Raw genomic sequence first — 15,588 nt, forward strand, 5'->3', positions numbered from 1 at the left:
GCAAATAATTATTCGTGCTGCACTGTATACAAATAATTAAGCCAAGTATAATAAAGCAAACCAGTCCTACCATAATTTGTCTTTTAATAAAAATGGGAAACTGGAGAATGAAAATTGTTTCAAAAACTGTAGCACACCTGTTGTTAAATTCTAGCCTTGCCTAATGTTGTTCAATTTTTATCATTTGCTACAGTTTAAATTATATCTGTTACAAAAACCAACTCCTGGTTATATCACATTCAAGTCAAAGCCTAAAAAGCTAAGGAAGCAACCCCTAACAGCCCAGAGAAACATCCTAAATATCAATGTAAAGAAATAAGAAATCTTAAGCTGAAAATCATAAAAAATAAGTAACTGAGTGAGAATTACTCATCTTACTCAGTCTCACCCCTACTTTCTACGTCTCCTTTTAAGCCAAATATTAAAACCTTTTTAATGTAAATTATTTACTATGCCCCCCCGTTGTGGGAATTGCTTTACTCACTCTACTATTTGCAGTAGGACTATATGCTGTAGCACCATCAGGGTGGAATATCAGAAAATCTCAATTACTGTAGCATTTTGCTTAATTATTAGCCTCATAGCAGGAATAACAGTTACTAACAAAAAATAACACATGGGCCTTTCCAAACATGTGAATCTGCCTCTCATTGGGTGAGGAATGTTTCTATCTTAGCCAGTTGGGCCTAGTAAAACATGCTGTTGAAAAACTAAAAATAATAATAAAAAAGGAGGAGCTAAAGAGCTAAGGAAATACCAAAATAACCAAATAAATTATTGGTTTAAAAACAAAATCATAGCATGGGTCAACCCATTCTTGGGCCCTCTCCTAATAATATGCCTGGGACTAATGTTCTTGCCCTGCCTAAGTAACATTTTTCAAATATTTTTAACTGACAAGATCTGGCCATCTCACAGGCAAGTACCCAAAAACATCTACAGATGGTGTTGCTCCAGCAGTCAATCCGAGACCAAGAAACTCTCCACACACCCCCTCCCCCGCTCAACAGGAAGTAGCCAGAAAGAACACATCACCTGTCGTCCTTTTATAACTATAGGGTCTGCAGTGACAGAGCAGGAGCACCATCATCTCAGGCAAACACCACCACTTTAAGTTCCAGCTCCCTTTCTAGCCTCATGCATTTCAAGGAAATCACTTCTCTTCTAACTACAAGCAACCAGAAAACAGCAGACAGTAAAACAGATAAGACAGCTCAGGCACTGAGCGGGGGTGGGGACAGGGTGGGGGGTTGAGCTGGGGAGTCTCTTGGGTAACTGCCAAACTTTACCCTCATACAATGTGGGCCTTAATAAGCACATTCCTTTCCCTTCGGGTGCATTAAGATAGGGAAGCTAAAAGCAGACTCTCTTGGGGTGTCAGGGGGGGATGCCTGCAGCTGCAGGAAGATGTATGGGAACAGACACACAACTCTCCCTCCCAGGTAAGCCCAACAAAGAGACACAAAAGCAGTCCAAGCCTCTGATAAACTCTCCTGCCCTGAATCCTTAAAAACTCTTACCCCTCTCAGGTGTATTTCTCTAAAATGAACCTGTCTTTGACTGTCAAGCCACCTTTCATGTTTCTTTCCTCTTTCTTTAATTCTTACAGTATACCCTTGTGAACACAGTGGCTCACTGCCACTGCCCAGCATCGTGAGAGACTATCATACCACTTTCTACTCAGTGTGTCATGTTTACACCATTGTAAAATTGAAACGTTGTAAGTTGGGGACCATCTGTAATTGAAAACAGGTGTTCAAAGAAAAACTTGTACACTTGCATTTGTGGAAGCACTAGTCACAATAACCAAAAGATAGAAATTACCCAGTGTCCATCAACCAATATATAAACAAAATGTAGTATATCTATACAATGGAATATTATTCAGTTATAAAAAGGATTGTGTCATGAATATGTGCCATGATATGGATAAACTTTAAAACTATGCTAAGTGAAAGAACCCAAACACAGAAGGCCACAGTATTTTATGATTTAATTTATATGGAATATCCAGAATAGGCAAATCTGTAGAGACAGAAAGCAGTAGTGGTTGCCAAGGGTTGAGGTGAGAGGGGAGTGGGAAGTGATTGCTTAGTGGGTATAGAGTTTCCTTTTTGTAGTGATGAAAATATTCTGGAATTAGAAAGTGATGATAGTTGCTCAAATTTGTGAATATACCAAATGCTACTGAATTATACACCTTAAAATGGTTAGCATGGTGAATTTTATATGTATATTTGACCACAATAAAAAATGGATCATAGATCTAAATGTAAAATAAAAGTATAAAACTTCTAGAAGAAAACAAGGAAGAAAACCTCATGATCTTGGGTTTGCAAAGATTTCTTAGATATGACATGGAAAAGCACAATCATTAAAAAGTATTGATAAATTGGATTTTTAAATAAAAACCCTGTGCTATATTAAAAGAAAACAAGCCAAAGACTAGGGTAAAATAATTGCAACACATATATCTGACTCATATTAAGAATATATAGATCAGGCATGGTGGCTCATGCCTTTAATCGCAGCACTTTGGGAGGTCAAGGCAGGAGGACTGCTTGAGCCAGGAGTTTGAGACCAGCCTGGGCAACACAGTGAGACCTCATCTCTATAAGAATAAAAAACTAGTCAGGCACTGTGGTGCATTTCTGTAGTCCCAACTACTGGAGAGGCTGAGGCAAGCGGATCTCCTTGAGCCTAGGAGATCGAGGATACAGTGAACTATGAATGTGCCACTGCGTCCAGCATAGGCAACACAGCAAGACCCTGTCTGAAAAAAATATGTAAAACAACTCTCAAGATGCTATAAGTAAACAACCCATAAAAATGGGCAAAAATCTTGAGCAGATGCTTTACCAAAAAAAATGACAAATAAGCACATGAAAATGTGTTCAACATTATCTGTCATTAGGGGAATGCAAACTAAAACCACAATGAAATACCCCTACACACCTCTTAGAATGGCTAAAATGAGAAAGTCTGACCATACCAAGTGCTTCAAAGGATGTGGGCCAAGTGGAGCTCTTATACATTACACAGTTTCATATAAAATTAATCATACCACTCAGCAATCCCATTTTTAGGTATTCCACCCAAGATAAATAAAAACTTATATATGCACTAAAACCTGTGCATGAATGTTTTAAGCAGTCTCACTCACAATTGCCAACCTGGAAAGAACTCATACACCCTTCAACTAATGTATCATGACTGTGGTGATGACTCCATGCATTTGTCAAAACCTATAGAAATGTATACCACAAGAAGCAGATTTTACTATATGTAAAAATTTTAGGAAGGATTTGGGGGGAACCCAAAGTGGAACACAAACTTTAAAAAATGAACACAACTATCTTTGGCTGGGCACAGTAGCTTGCACCTGTAATCCCAGCACTTTGGGAGGCCGAGGCAAGCAAATCACTTGAGGTCAGGGGTTCAAGACCAGCCTGGCCCACATGGTGAAACCCCATCTCTAAATACAAAAATTAGCCGGGCATAGTGGCGCATGCCTGTGGTCCCAGCTACTCGGGAGGCTGAGATGGGAGAATAGCTTGAACCTGGGAGGCAGAAGTTGCAGTGAGCCGAGATCATGCCACTGCACTGCAGCCTGGGTGACAGAACAAGACTCCATCTCAAAAAAAAAAAAAAAAAAAAAAAAAGACAGAAAAATCTTATAAATTAATAACATTATACTGAAGGGCATAGAGCAGAAAAGACAGAAATACATAACTTAGAAATAATATTTTTACTGGATACTGTAAGGATATAGACAAAAATAACTGAACACAAATACTATTTTCTAGTTAGTAAATTTGTTGTTCCCAGGGGTATGAGTTAGCAATTCTGAAAGTTCTTTATGTTAATACTAGAGTTGAACAAATAAGTAAATATATCATAGTTAGTGAGAGCTAGATTTCTCAGTGTTATAATTAAGGAAATGAGAAAGGCTAGAATGAATCCTGTGGTGTTGGATTGGAATCAGAGGCGGAGAGAGACAGAGAGAGAGAGAGACAGAGAGAGAGAGAGAGACAGAGAGAGAGAGAGAATGAGAATGAATATATGTGCATGCATAGGTTACTATATATACATATATTTCCAAGCTTTCAAGTTAGCTGAGAGGGTCTAGAAGCAATAATAACTCAGTACCAATGAGCATATATAGCAGTCAGATCTTCGTTTCTAAATACCATTCTCTAATAAAAGGAACCAGGGTTCCATGAAAAAGTAGTTGAATTGGAGCACCTTGTAGTCTGAGAAGGTAATGAAGCGCTTTTTAAAAAAGATGGAGGCATATCAAAAGAGCACCATAAACTAAACGGAAAGAGCTTGCAGTGGCCAAAGCTGGAATAATTTGAGACAGAAAATAAATAATGATAGATTACAATCCATAGATTAAAATAAATATGTGTGAGTCTAAATTGTTATAAATAAATAATTGAATAAATAAATAAATGGGGGTAAGAGGGACAACTCTTCCTTACTGAATAATTCTAATTAACAAATGTAGAAAGAGTGAGGGAAGTAGAAAATTGCTATTAGAATACTACAGTAATAATTGTTGCAGGGAAGATCCACCTATGAGTGCTAAAATTAGTGGGTAAAACCTTGATGAGAAAGTGTATTTGCATAGTTTCAAAGTACCTTCCCAAGATATTTATTAATTACAAAGGAAAAAATAGTAACTGTATGGTGAAGGAACCTAGTAGATACCACTGGGTTAATCAAGTGATCTAAGTTAATATCGCCAGTAAGATGATGTAGCCATTATGTGACCACTGATATAATGCACTGAGAAGGACACATTGCTTCTGTAGTATTCTTGCCAAAAATGTGTAACCTCAATCTAATAATAAGAAGACAGGCCGGGCGTGGTGGCTCACACCTGTAATCCCAGCACTTTAGGAGGCCGAGAAGGGTGGATCATCTGAGGTCAGGAGTTCAAGACCAGCATGGCTAACATGGTGAAAACCCATCTCTACTAAAAATACAATAATTAGGTGGGTGTAGTGGTGTGCACCTGTAACCCCAGCTACTCTGGAGGCTGAAGCAGGAGAATCGCTTGAACCCAGGAGGCAGAGGTTGCAGTGAGCCGAGATCGCACCATTGCACTCCAGCCTGGGCGACAAGAGCAAAACTCAGTCTCAAAAAAAAAAAAAAAAAACAAAAGACATAAGATAAACTCAAATTACAGGACATTCTGCAAAACAGCTGACCAGTACTCTTCAAAAGTGTCAAGGTCATGAAAGATAAAGAAAGAGGAAGGGCCTGCCACAGATTGGTGGAGACTAAAGTGACATGAAAACTAAATTCCATGTGGTATCTGGAATTGGATCCTGGATCTGAATAAGGGCATTAGTGGAAGAACTGGTGAAGTAGGAATAAAGTGTGTAAGTCAGTTAATAATATTGTTCTAATGTCAATTTCTACTTTTTATCATTACATCACAGTTATGAAACATGTTAACATGAAGGGAAACTTGGTGAAGGGAATATAAGAACTCTGTACTATTTCTTCAACTTTTCTGTAAGTCTGAAAGTATTTAAAAATAAACAGTTAAATAAAAGTTCATGAATGATCATGATTTAAGAAATCTAGGTGTGGAATTGTTGGTCATATGGTAAGTATATGCTTAACTTTACAAGAAACTGTTGAACTATTGAACTGTTGACCTTTACAAGAAACTGCTGAACCTAGGTGGTTATACCATTTCATACTCCCACCAGGAATTTATGGGAGTTCTAGTTGCTGTACATCTTCACCAACATGTGGTAGATTAATGTGTATTAATGGTAGTCAGCTTCTAAGATGGCCACAATGATACCCATCTCCTCATATTCACTCTCTCGTGTAATCCCTTCTCCTGAGTATAGACTGGACTTACTGATTAACTTTCAATGAAGAGAATACAGCAAAGATTAAGTTATGAAAAGATTGTGGCTTCTGTCTTGGGTACTCTCTCTAGCTTGGATGACTTGCACTGGCAAAAGAAAGATCCCATGTTTTGAATAGCCCTATTAAGAGGCCCACGTGGTATAGCAAGGACCAAGGTCCTTAGTTCATCAGCCCACAGAGAATTGAGGCCCTCCGTTCAGGACCCATGTGAATGAGCTTAAAAGTGTCTCCTCCAGGTCCAGTCAATTGTTCAGATGACTGTATCCCCAGGTGACATCTTGACTGCAGTCTCGTGAGAGACCTTGAGTCAGAAGCACCCAGCCATACCACTCACAGATTCGTAACCCACAGAAACTGTGACATAATTACTATTTGTTATTTTAAACTGCTAAGTTTTGGGGTAATTTGTTACTCAGTGAAACCACACTGAGATATTATCCTTTACCTATAACGTTGGCAAAAAACAAACAAACAAACAAAAACACACAGTTTATGAGAGAGGGGGGCACATGCAGTCTCATACAGTGATGTTGGAAGTGCAAAATAAAAATAGTACAGCTCTTTTGGGGCTAATTTAGCACTTCTAACAAAATCAGAAAATTATTTACCTTTGACCAAGCAGTCCCACTTCTGGAAATTTATCCTACAGGTGTACAATGTAAAAAAAAAATAAAACGTGTCAAGAGAAGAAAAAGACAAGCCACAGATTCTGAGAAAACATTTGCAAAAGATATATTATTCAAAAGATACAAAGAACTCTTAAAACTCAACAATAAGAAAACAAACAACCCAATTTAAAAATAGGCAAAAGACCTCAACAGATACCTCACCAGAAAAGATATACGGATGGCAAACAAATAAGCATATGAAAAGGTGTTCTACATCATATGTCACTAGGGAATTGCAAATTAAAACAACAATTAGATGCCATCACACCTGTTAGAATGACCAAAACCAGAACACTGATAACACCAAATGCTGGCAAGAATGTGGAGCAACTCTCATTCATTGCTTGTGGGACAGCAAAATGGTACAGTAACTTTAGAAGACAGTTTGGCAGTGTCTTACAACACTAACACACTCTTATCATATGATTGAGAAATTGTACTCCTTAGTATTTACCCAAAAGATTTGAAAATTTGTGTCCATACAAAAACCTGCACATGGATGTTTGTAGCAGTTTTATTCATAATTCCCCAACTTGGAATGAATAAATTGGGGTATATCCAGACAATGGAATATTATTCAGCACTAAAAAGAAAGATGCTAGTAAAGCCATGAAAATGTAAGGCTGAAACTTAAGTGCATATTACTAAGTGAAAAAAAGCCAGTCTACAAGGCTATATACTGTATGATTCCAACTATATGACATTTTGGAAATGCACAACTATGGAGACAGTAAAAAGATCAGATTGTCAGAGGCTGGGGAGAAGGAGGGATGAATAGGCAGAGCACAGAGGATATTTAGGTCAGTAAAACTACTCTGGATGATACTATAATGGTGCGTACATGTCACTTTACATTTGTTCAAACCCATAGAATGCACAACATAAAGTGTGAATCCTAATGTAGATGAGGCACTTTGAGTGATAATAATGTGTCAGTGTAGGTTCATCAATTCTCACAGATGTATCTCTCTGGTGAGAGATATTGATAGAAAGGGAAGCTGTGGGGGAGGACAGAAGGAGAACGGGAACTCTTTGTACTTTCTGCTCCATTTTGCTATAAACCTAAAACTTCTCTAAAAATAAAGTCTATGAAAAAATGAAATATAGACATAGTTATATTGCAGCATTGGAATACATTGAAACCATGTAGAGACAGATCTCTAGAATATATTGAGAAGAGAAAACCAGACTAGGTATAGAACAGTGTAGTAAGCTCAATTTTGTGTGAGAAAGGGAGTTTTATATATATATATATATGTTAAATATATATACAATATACATTTATAAATATATATTTTTATCTATTTGCAAATTATACATATTTGCAAAAAGCAATCCAAGTAAACCCACGAGCTAATGAAGTAAAATTTTACCAGGATCTACACGTCTGTATGTGTTAGACTTATGTGTTTTTATATCACGTTGCTTTTTGAACCACATAAATGTATTACCAATGTATTACCTATTCAAGAAAAATAAAATAGTATAACCCTAGTGTGGGGGGAGTGGGAGAAGCTGTTAGAGTTCCAAAAACACTCCCCCACCGTCAGTTTCCCACTTAGGTAGGAAGTTATAGGTGTGAGTTCTAGGGAGGATTAAACAGCAAGAATATGGTTCACATGGACAGCTACCACCCAGGCCACAGTCCACTGTTGTTGGGTTTCCTGATGAATGTTTATGGAGAGAAAACACTAACAGAGATGGGGCCATTGTGTCCAGGGCACCAGATTAGTGTCCCTTCCTCCACTGGAACACAGGGTCCAGATCCCCTCCCCATCCTCACAGGCCTCTGAAAATCAAGAGAGGTAGATGCTCTCTGAGATAATCCTTGTCTTCTGCTAGAGGCAGATGGCAAGCTCGGCTGGGAGAAGTCATGCCTCAACTTCCCATCTTTGTTCCTGAAAGCTCCTAAGGTGGACTCCACCCAACTTTCTTGCTGACCTCTGCTTTGTTCCTCCTTCTGTCCATGATCACTCATGGGCAGGTCTGCAAATGTTACCTACTGCACATCAAGTCTGCTTAATGTGACTTGAACTTGAGTAAGTCTGGACAGACTCCTGAAAATCTCCTGTGATGGATGTCACAACAGGAGGCTCTAGAAGGACTGGGAATGCCACCTCTTGATATGGCTGTTTGGGAGTAGCCTGGGAGATAGGTCTGCACATTGTCTTCTAGAGACCTTGAATCTGTGAATCCCTGACCCATTTCTGCCCCCGCTGCAGTTATTTTGACTCAATTCCTAACCAAACCCTCCATCACCTAGGCCATATACTATTACCTGACAAACTTCAGCAAGACCACCTGCCTACCTTTTATCCACATCTGTCTACCCACCAGAACACAAGCACCTCAACTCTGCTCTGGTAGTGGGAGTGGGGTGGATTACTGGAGTCCAATAGCTCCTACTGAACTGCTAAGAACTCAGCCCCTGACACGAAAAACATCCCTCAGTCCCAGTGTTCCTTTTCCTCTTACCCTTCAAAAACAATTAAGGCTCTCGAATGGGCCAGAACCTCTGGTTCATGGAAAAATCCCAAAATAAAGATCAAAGTGGTTATATCTATCAGAGTACATACCCCAGCATGATATTTCTCATTGCAGGCACAAGTCTCATTCCCTTCCTGATAAGGTTTGGTTGTGTCCCCACCCAAATTTCATCTTGAATTGTAGCTCCCATAATCCCCACAGGTCATGGGAGGGACCCAGTGGGAGGTAACTGAATCATGGGGGTGGGTTTTTCCCGTGCTGTTCTTGTGATAGTGAATAAGTCTCACAAGATCTGATGGTTTTATAAAGAGCAGTTCCCCTGCACATGCTCTCTTGCCTGCTGCCATGTAAGACATGCCTTTGCTCCTCCTTTGCCTTCTGCCGTGATTGTGAGGCCTCCCCAGCCATGTGGAATGTGAGTCCATTAAACCTCTTTTTCTTTATGAATTACCCAGTCTCAGGTATGTCTTTATTAGAAGTGTGAGAACAGACTAATACACTTGCCCTCTGTCTTTCCCTCTGTAGAGAACTCTCCCTCTGGCCCAACTCCACCAGTGCAGGTATCCAGGGCTGCCCTCCTAGGAACTCCCCCTACTCCCAAGACACTGCCCCAAGCACCAGCCAACCACAGCTGAATCTATCCCCATCCCAGTATGTCCTGGCCCTCTGGAGCTGCACACTCAGAGACAGATACTTTGTGCTGACCATTGGGACATGGCCACTGTCCCCTGAAGGATCTTTAGGAATGGGTCCCACAATCCTTTCTATTATCATTTTTGCTGTCCCAAATTTGATTTAGAAATATCAATATGAATTCATGATATATCTTCTCTTAAAATGTATATTTTCTCACTCTGTTTCATTAAAAAGAACTGGAAATCCAGAGCCATGAGCATGCGTAGCACCCAGATTGTGATCTCACATATCATTTATCGCTAAGGCTCCTTGGAGAAATGTTTGATTTCAGGTCTGGACAGCAAAGATACATGATAAACCTGGAAACTGGAACATCAGAAAGCAAAGAAGCTCTCAAAAAGTACTAAATTCATGTCAGACTCAGAAGCCAACCCAAATATGTTCCCATCAGCCAAAGATGGAACAACTATGCATCAATAGGAATAATAACTATAATGGATTAAAATATACCAAATGTGTTTAAATTCATGAATTCACAATGATACTTTTAAAATATTATTGGTCATCTTTGGAGGATGCTAGAGAATCATCTCATTATTTGATAATTGGCTTGAAAAAGAAATAATTAAGCATTTATCCTGACTTTCTTAAGTGAAATATACTTCAATGAAATGAGACAGTTATAGAAAGAATGAGAGAATTAGACTTCACCATGGTGAATTAATGGATATAGAAAGTGATCATCAACAGGCGATACCATTATAACAAGAGAGATGACCAACCGGCTGTGGTGGCTCATGCCTGTAATCCCAGCACTTTGGGAGGCTGAGGCAGGTGGACCACTTAAGTCCAGGAGTTCAAGACCACCCTGGGCAACATGGCAAGACACTGTCTCTACAAAAAATACAAAATTAACCAAGCATGGTGGCGCATGCCTGTGGTCCCAGCTACTTGAAAGGCTGAGGTGGGAGGATCCCTTGAGCCTGGGAGGCAGAGGTTTCAGTAAGCTATGATCGTACCACTGCACTCCAACTTGGGCAACAGAGTGAGACCCTGTTTCAAAGAGAGAGAGAGAGAGAGAGAGAGAGAGAGAGAGAGAGAGATAACTAGTCAATATGCGTCTCTTGTCTACTATGCGATGGTCTTGCAAAAAAAAAAAAAAAAAAGAATAAAATTTGAATGCGATCAACCTCTAGATAAGACTATCTATTTGTAGGAAATGCAAAGGATAGAAAAACGTGTTTGACAACATCATAGGGATGTAACCAGCAATATGCATACTGTGGGAAACTGTACAGGACAAATGACCTGGGTTTTGCAACAACAAATAAAATGTAAGAAAAACCATTATAGAGGAGAATCTATAGATTAAATACATGTAAAGAAATATCAACCATTTACAATGTGGTGCACCTTGTGGTGTATAGACCCTATGGTTACCTCATGATTCCTGTCACTTGGTATTCATGCCTTTCATAATTCCCTCTCCTTGAGAATGGACAGGACCTATGACTTGCTTCTAGCCAAAGAATATAGCAAAGGTGAAGGAATTTTGTATATATAGTCAAAATCACAGATCAGTTGATTTTGAGTTAATCAAAAGGAATACTGTAGTCAACTGTAACACAATGGTAAGTATTTGTGTATCTAAACATAGAAAAAGTATAGTATAAAAGTTAAAACTGGTATACCTGTACAGGGTACTTACCATGAATGGAGCTTGCAGAACTGAAAGATGCTCTGGTTGGGTCAGTGAGTGAGTGGTAAGTGAATCTGAAGGCCTAGGACATTAGTATATACTACTACAGACTTTATAAACACTGTATATTTAGGCCACGGTAATTTTTTTCAAAATGTTTTTCTTTCCCTAATAATAAATTAACCTTAGCTTACTGTAATTTTTACCTTATAAACTTTTCATGTTTTAAATTTTTTAGAACTGTTTTACTCTTTTTTAAAATAACACTTAGCTTAAAATACAATCACATTGTACAGCTATACAAAATATTTTCTTTCTTTATATCCCTACTATATAAGCTTTTTTCTATTATATTTAAATATTTTATTTTACTTTTTTTCAACTTTTTGTTAAAAACTAAGACAGAAACACACATTAGCCTGGGCCTACACAGGGTCAGGATCATCGAGATGTCACTAGGCAATAGGAATTGCATCTCTGTTATAATCCTATGGGACCACTGTCATATATGCAGTCTCTCATTGACTAAAACATTTTTACATGGCACATAATTGTAATAACAAAAAACTTCCCACAGAGGAGTGAAATGAACATGTAGGTCTATGATGCCCAAAGAACCCCCAATAGGCTGAACATTAAAAGATCTTCACTGAGATACATTATAATCAAATTATCTAAAGTCAAGGACAAGGAGAATTCTGAATGCAACAAGAGAAAAGAGAGTATGTGTAAACTATCATATATCAGAGAATTCCCATAAGACTATCAGTAGCTTTCTCACCAGAAACCTTTCAAGCTAGGAAAGAGTGGGATGACATATTCAAAGTACTGAAAGAAAAAAATTGTTGTCCAAGAATACTAAACCTGGAAAAATATTCTTTAAAAAGGAAGGAGAGATAACATCTTTCCCAGACAAATAAAAACTGAGGGAGTTCATCACTAGACCTGCCTTATAAGAAATGTTCAAGGGAGTTCTTCAAATTGAAATGAAAACATGCTAAACAACATCATACATATCAAAGTATAAATCTCACTGGTGAAGGCAAATATATAGACATATACAGATTAATATAACACTCTAGGGGATGATGCATAATTTGATTTTAACCCTGATATAAAAGTTAAAAGATAAGAATATGTTAATGGATACACAATATAAAAAGAAGCTAACTCTGACTAAAAGATTAAAAAGCGTTGGGGCAGGGGGAGTAAAGGTGTAGTGTTTTGGGGTGGGATTGTACTTAAGCTGTTATCAACCTAAAATAGAAGGGTGTAACTACAAGATATTTATGCAAGCCTCAAGGTAACCACAAAGAAAAAGCCTATAATACATTTAAAAAAGATAAAGGGAAAAGACAATACAAGAAAGTCACTATAAAAAAAAAATCACCAAATAACAAAGGAAGACAGCAAGAGAGGAAAAGGGGGCAAAACAACTACAAAATAGACAGAAAACAATTAACAAAATGGCAATAGTAAGTTCTCACTTATCAATAAGTACCTTAAATGTAAAAGAATTAAAATAACTAATCAAAAAGCACAGAGTGGCTGAATGGATAAAAATACAAAACAGGATCCAGCAATATGCTCTCTACAATAGACTGCGTTTAGATTTTAAAAGACACATAGTCTGAAGTGAAGGGATGGAAAAAGATATTTCATGCAAATGGTAACCAAATGAAAGCAGGAATGGTGATACTTATATCAGAAAAAGTAGATTTTATGTCTAAAACTGTCTATAATACATGAAATGTCATTAAATAATGACAAAGGGGTGAGTTCAACAGGAAGATTTAGCAATTATAAATATATACACACCCAACATCAGAGCACCTAAATATAATGCTATGGTTTGAATGCTTTTGTCTCCTCAAAAACCCATGTTGGGTAGGACATGGTGGCTCATGCCTGTAATTCCGACATTTTGGGAGGCCAAGGCAGGTGGATCACTTGAAGTCAGGAGTTCAAGACCAGCCTGGGCAACATAGTGAAATCCTATCTCTACAGAAAATACAAAAATTAGCTGGGCATAGTGGCACACACCCATAGTCCCAGCTACTATGGAGGCTGAGATGGGAGGCTTGCTTAAGCCTGGGAGGTTGAGCCATGATCATGCCACTGCACCCCAGCCTGGGTGACAGAGTGAGACCCTGTCTTAAAAAAAAAAAAAAAAAGAAAGAAAGAAAGAAAAAGAAAAGAAAAATGTTGAAACTTAATCCCCAATGCAAATAGCATTGGGAGGTGGGGCCTACTGGGAGGTGTTTAGGTCATGAGGATTCCACCCTGATGAGCGAATTAATTCTGCTATAAAAAGGGCTTTTAGGAGTGAGTTCACTCTCTCTTCTGCTATTCTGCCATTTCTGCAATGTGAGGATGCAGCAAGAAGGCCCTCACCAGACACTAAATGCCAATGCCTTGATCTTGGAATTCCCAGCCTTTAGAGCTGTGAGAAATAAATTTCTGCTATTTATAAATTACCTAGTCGCAGGTATTCTGTTGTAGCAGCACAAAATGGACTAAGACACATGTAAAGCAAATATTGACCGATCTGAAGACAGATATTGGCAACAATACAGTAAGAGTAGAGGGCTTCAATACCTCACTTACAATAATAGATAAAACATTCAGACAGAATATCAATAAAAAAACAACTGACTTGAATGACACTACAGACCAAACGTACCTAAGTGACATACATAAAACTTTCTGCCCAACAGCAGAAGAATACACATTCTTCTCAAATGCACACAGAACGTTCTCAAGGATAGATCACATGTTAGGTCACAAAACAAATCTTAACAAATTTACGATCAAAATAATTTCAAGTATCTTTTCTGACCACAATGGAATGAGACTAGAAATCAATAATAGCAAGAAAACCAGAAAATTAATTAGAAAAAAACAGAAAATTCACCAATATGTAGAAACTAAACTACACGCTTTTGAACAACCATTTGGTCAAACAGAAAATCAAAATAAATTTTTAAAGTATCTCGAGACAAACAAAAATGAAAACAAACATACCAAAAACATATGGGATACAGCAAAAGCAGTACTAGCAGGGATAAATGTCTACATTAAGAAAGAAGAAAGATCTCAAATAAACAAACTAATTTTACATCTCAAAAAACTGGAAAAAGAACAACAAACTAGGCCCAAAGTTAGCAGAAGGAAGGAAATTATAAAGATTAGAGGAGAAATAGAGAATTAGAAAACAGAAAAAATTAACAAAACTAAGAGTTGATTTCTTGAAAAGATAAACCAACCTTTAGCTAGAATAACTAAGAAAAAAGAGAGAAGGTACAAATAAATAAAATCAGAAATGAAAAGGAGATATTACAGCAGAAATGTCAGACATTGCCTGAGAAACAAAAAGGATCACAAAGGACTATTATGAATAATTATATGGCAACAAAGTGGGCAGCTTAGAAGAAATGGATAACTTTCTAGAAACATATAGCCTAGCAAAACTGAATCAAAAAGAAATAGGAAGCCTGAACAGACCAATTACAAATAAGGACTTTGAATCAATAATAAAAAATCTCCCAACAAAGAAAAGCCCAGGACTAGGTGCCTTCATGGGTAAATTCTACCAAACATAGAAGAAGGAGAAGGAGAAGGAGGAGGAGGAGGAGGAGGAGGAGGAGGAGGAGGAGGAGGAGGAGGAGGAGGAGGAGGAGAAGGAGAAGGAGAAGGAGGAGAAGGAGAAGGAGGAGAAGGAGAAGGAGGAGAAGGAGGAGAAGGAGAAGGAGGAGAGAAAGAAGGAGGAGAAGGAGGAGGAGAAGGAGGAGAAGGAGGAGAAGAAGAAAGAAGAAGAAGGGGAAGGGGAAGGAGAAGGGAAGGGGAAGGGGAAGGAGAAGGGAAGGGGAAGGGGAAGGGAAAGGGGAAAGGGAAGGGAAAGGGGAAGGGAAAGGAGAAAAGGAGGAGAAGGACAATGAGAAGAAGAGGAGGAGGAGAAGGAGAAGAAGGCACACCTCCAAATTCATTCTATGAGGCCAGCATCACATTGATACTAAAACCAGACAAAAACACTACAAGAAAATAAAACCATAGGCCAATATCCCTGATGAACACAGATGCAAAAATCATTAATAAAATACTAAAAAACTGAATTCAAATGATCATATACCATGACCATGTGGGATTTATCCTGGGATGGAAGGGTGATTCAACAACCTTCTAAATTAAATCAATGTGACACAA

This window comes from Macaca mulatta, chromosome X (genome assembly GCF_049350105.2).
Source record: "Macaca mulatta isolate MMU2019108-1 chromosome X, T2T-MMU8v2.0, whole genome shotgun sequence".
In the NCBI taxonomy this organism is placed as follows: domain Eukaryota; kingdom Metazoa; phylum Chordata; class Mammalia; order Primates; family Cercopithecidae; genus Macaca; species Macaca mulatta.